We start from the raw sequence: 5,155 nt of genomic DNA, 5'->3' as shown, positions 1-5,155 counted from the left end.
ACACAGGTGGGAACTAGGCTCTAGTGGCTTTAGCCTCACCAAGCCTCCGTCCCCTTATCTGCAAAGTGGGGCTAACACGAGCGTCCACTGGGGAGAACTGGCATGAAGACGGGATAAGAAAGTCAGGTCAAGCACTAAGCATGGGGCCTGACGGGCAGGAGGTGCTCAATGCATGCCAAGTGGGGAGGAGGGGCTGACCCCGGCCTGGGGGGGTCTCACCAGCTGAGTATGAAACAGCGTCCCCCTGAAACTGAATTCCCTTAACCGAGTTTATGATTAATCTCTCTAACAGAAACTTTAATCCTTTTCTTGTCCCCTTTGACCTTAATTCCGGCCTAACTGATCACTAACTAATCAGCCAGAATCAGATGACTCAAGACAGCTGTTGTAGATAACATCGTTAATGTACTAAAATCGCCATTACAGATGTGTCATCATTAATGTACGAACGCAGCTTTTTCCTCCAGGGCAACACGAGCTCACAGAGCCCCCAGCCATGGGCCACCTGGCCAGAGAATCGTAAACCAGAGACATCCTGAATTTTAAAACTATGATTAAGAAAATTTCACAGAAACGTCACAAGACCATGATTAAACCCAGATTCTTTGCTCTTTGCCTTCAAAAACACCCCCAACTCAAAGACCAAATTCACGTGGATCTGAGGCTGGTCTCCCACTCCCTTGCTTGATGCCCCGCTGCAAACTCCCGCTGCCAGAGTTTGGCTTTCTGAGCCTCGGGCATGTAAGCCCTTTGCTGGGTTACAAGTATTATGGGTCTAAAACGCTGGCAGCTGGCTTCGCCCTCATCCCTAAATGGTGGAATCAATTCCCTGGCCTGTAACAAAGGCGGGAACTTTGTTGTTTATCTCCCCAGTGTGTCCCCAGCACCTAGAATGGTGTCTGCACACAGCTGACACTGAGTAAGTATTTGGTGACCGAATGAGTAAATGAATGAATGAACGCACCTTTTAAGGCTAATTCGAGTACCTGTCCTCTCTGAAGCCTCTGATAGGTCCCGGCCCTGGGGCCCTGCACCCCTCACCAGAGTGGTCTGGCAGCATCATGAAAGCATGTTTCCTCATCGGTCAACACTTTCAGGAATGAATACATGAATGGAACGGGTTACCAGAGAGAAGGAGGAGGTGACTGATTAGCTGATAAACCCACGTGCTAAGCCTCAGGCTCCCTGCCCGCCCCCGCCCCCCCCCCCAACTCCCTTCCTGGCTCTCCATCTGCTTTAGGATTCGGAGAAAACACGCAGGCAGGTCCTCCCTGCCCCTCGGCTTGGGGGGGATTATTCCAGCTCAGAGGGACCTTCTAAAAAGAGGACAGGTCGAGCTCTTTCCTCTCCTGGGCCCAAACAGGCGAGGCATCCCTGGGGGAGAAAGGCAAACGGTTCATTATCCTTATGCAAGAAGCTATCTGAGGCCTCCGTTCCTGAACTTCAGGCTGCGGGTGGGGTCCTTGCAAGGGGTCTACAATCCACTAGTGAACAGAATTTTAAAATGGCTCCAATATATATTTACTTCACAAATTTATGTAAATGAAGTTTTAAGGAATAAAACACAGCTCCCTTACCATCGGCGTCTTAAATCTACAGTGGCTTTCTGTCCTTAGGTATATTCTGTATCACCAGACGATGAAAAGCACAGGTAGGGGCCCCATCCTCGAGCCCACCCAACCCACCTCCCCGCAACTCTGCTCCACAAGCCCCTCGGGCGGCTCAGACCCTAGCAGCCATATTTGCACCTTGCAAGTCAGCTGCTCTGGCTGTAGGTGATTGGACAAAGGGTGGTCACCTGACTCAATCTGGGCCACTCAGGTTCTTCCTCTGAGCCTATGCCTTATCATACTGTGTCCTGGATTTGTGATTCATAATTTTAGGTGTTGGGGGCAGCTCTGTGCCACGTGGGTTGAGGCGAGTAAGTAGACTGGCAGAGAGAGAAGATAGAGGAGTGATACCACCAGCATCTCTGATGGCCTTCCGTCTGGTTCTGACTCCCTAGGAGTCAACCGTGTGCCTTCCAATAAATTCCTCTCGTTTCCTCGTAAGTTCGCCCAGGTGGGGCCCAGCAACTCTGAGAGCTGTGCTCACACTTTCCATGTTCGCATGAAGCAGGGGGCTTGTGTTTTTAAGAGTTGAAAACTCAGGTGCATAGAAACCCAGGTTTCTGTCATTAAAATAATTGTGTGCTAAAGCAACATCAGAGGAGATCTGGCTTCTCTCCACAGCAGGATTCTTGAAAAATAAACTAGGAAAGTGCATACTTATCCTTCCTTCTAAAGACAATGTTTTATTAGCTTCCTTGTTTTGGGAAAAAAAAAAAAAGTCAACCAGCAACTTCCTTTAATTGGGCAGATTTCTCTAATAAAACCTCATGAGCAGCTGTGTCCTTGGCCCTTCCCATTTGCCAAAGGATCTTGTTACTTGTCCGCGATGCTTGTGTTCGAGAAGAATCTCAGACCCTGTCATAGAAATCTTGGAAGGGGTGGTGAGGCGGAAGAGGGTGGAGGCCAAACAGATGTAGGGATGGGTGAACTATGGTGGTTCACGGTTTTGCTCTGGCGCCCTGGAGAGGATTCTCAGTCTTGGGCCTCTTTTGTGAAATGAGGGGCTAGACTCGGAGGTACTTAGCTCCCTTCCCATGGGGTTCTGTAGACCCAGTGAGGGCCATCCTCAGCCACGGGCTCCCTCGTGGGCACCCACAGGCGGCCTGGAGGACCAAAGGGCAAAGAACAAAGAGCTGTGCCCTGGGTCCTGCCCCCTTGGTGCCTCTTGTTCACCAAAGCAGTGACTCCTGACCACTCACAGGGGAAGCTGTCCCCATCCCTCCCTAGATGCACCAAGAGCTTTTAAAATGTGGATTAATTCCAAACAATTAAAATTGAGAAATTTCACATAAAATCTAGATTCCTGACTCTCCTTGAAATGTTAGATGATCTGGCAGAACTGAGCCGCACTCCCAGCACGGTGAAGTTCGCTGAGCTACATGGGGTTGTCACTTCAGAGGGAGCACCTGCTCTGCACGGTCCCACAGTCCCCACGAGGCAGGAGGTAGGGAGACCAATCATTCTGAATTGCCTAGGACGTGGGCCTTGCAGTTTTAAAACTGGATGATCCTGGGGCAAACCGGGGCAGCTGGTCACCCTGGTTGCCACCCAGACCATTTGCTCACTTTGGTCCCTCTGGCCCCAGAGTCACAGTTTGGGACCTTGTTAATGATAAGTTAACTACACGTTAATCACATGCCCCCCTACCAATCTCTTTTGACACTCTAGCCCCAACACCCCTTTGCCTTTATCATGTGATGTCCCCACCTGCCCTTGACTGTCAGCTCCTGCATTTCTCTGCCTGGCAGCTCTCTTTGGCCGGGACCCACTTTATCCACCTGTAAGGCTGGCCCACCAGACAGGCTGAGAGCAACCCTGAGCCAACGCCTGACCTCGGGTAGAAAGACACGCAGGCGCATCCTGCAAGTGTCCTGTGGCAGTCACGGCCCCTCCCGTTACTGGCTCCTTCCCTCCCTGTCTCACCCCCACTCCCCTCCTCACTATCCAAGACCACCTGTGAAATAAACCCCTTACACTTGAATCCTTGCCTCGAGTTCTTTTGGTTTGGGAACCCAAACTGAGCCAACCGTGAAATCCCCAGTGCAGAGTCCAGCAGCAGGAGCACTCAGAAACCATTGCTTTTCTTCTGTTTTCCCCGGCGTGTGTGAAGCCTTCCTGCTGAGTGAGAGGCAGCTCATCATGGCCTAAGAGCTGGGCTTTGCAGTCCGACCTGGATTCCAGTCACATTGTGTCTGCTTACCAGAGTTAGTTACTACCCCTCTGAGCCTCGGGACCCTCATCTGTGAAATGGGAATAATCACCGCTCACCCCAAAGGGTGCTTGTAAGGATGAACGGGGCCAGGCAGGAAGGCTCATGGCAGGGTCTGCGCAGGGTGAGTGCTCCCAAAATGTTTACTGTGTGTGGTTTCCGTTGACACCACTGGTGTCTCCATCTACCCCAACCTGCAGGACCCCCAGGAGTCCCATAATGAGACTGTCAGCACCCTGGGGGACAGATTCCTAGGCACCCGGGCTCATGCTACCTCGGGACACAAGAGGCTGAAACATATCCACCAGAAGGAGCCAGATTCCTTTACAGCGAGACAGGCCTGGTGGACAAGCCATCTGAAACTGACTCAGTGTAAACAACTTCCAGCGACCAGTGCAGAAGCAGAGATCTAAGAGGAGCCCAAGGACCATCCCACAACAGATTCCGGATCTCAGGGATAGAGCTAGGCAGAGGAGCGAAGGATTCAGGTTTAACAGCCCAGCTTTGGAGGCCCACATTACCCATCTCCAGCAGGGGGGGTGTGTGGATGAGCCCCCATCATGGTCAGTGGTGGTGACACTGTCCCTGTGTCTCCATGGCTGGCAGCCCCCTACCCCCATCATTCTCTATGCCCCTGCTACAGTGGCTTTAGTGAAGCTCCAAGTGCACAATGGGACTTTCCTACCACAGGGCCTTTGCACTTGTGGTGGTTTCCCATCGCTGCACGCAAGGCTTGGGAATCCCAAGACCACCTCACTTCCGACACCAACTGTACATGGGGGTCCCCAAGACCACATTTCAGTTTGATGATTCACTGGAAGGACTCACAGAATTCAGAAAAGCCATTATACTTGTGATTACAGTTTACTACAGTGAAAGGATACAGATTAAAATCAGCAAAGGGCAGTGACGCAAAGGGCGGAGTCCGGGAAAGACCAAGCACAAGCACCTAGTTGCTCCCTCCCCAGGGAGTCGTGTGGACAGCACTTATTTCTCCCATCATTGATGTGAAAACATGCTCAGAATATGGCCAGACAGAGAAGCTCACCCAGCCCTGAAGTCCAGAGTCTTTATCGGGGCTCAGTAATATAGATTTGGCTGACCACCCACATGGTCAGCCTTAACCGGCAACTCCTCCAGAGGTTGAGTCCAAGGCCGCCACCATACATCACATTGTCGGCATAGACTATATAGTGTGGCCCAAGGCTCCAGGTTAAAAAAAAAAACACTCTTAGGCAGGATATTCCAAGGTCACCTCCCAGAACTCAGGTCAAATCGGGCAAGGCTGATCCTTTACTGCTTAAAATAATACAAATGATTCTGTTACAGTTCAGCA

The sequence above is a fragment of the Lipotes vexillifer genome, unplaced genomic scaffold (genome assembly GCF_000442215.2).
Source record: "Lipotes vexillifer unplaced genomic scaffold, Lipotes_vexillifer_v1.1 scaffold443, whole genome shotgun sequence".
NCBI classification, from domain to species: domain Eukaryota; kingdom Metazoa; phylum Chordata; class Mammalia; order Artiodactyla; family Lipotidae; genus Lipotes; species Lipotes vexillifer.
Note: the sequence above shows the minus strand (reverse complement) of the source record.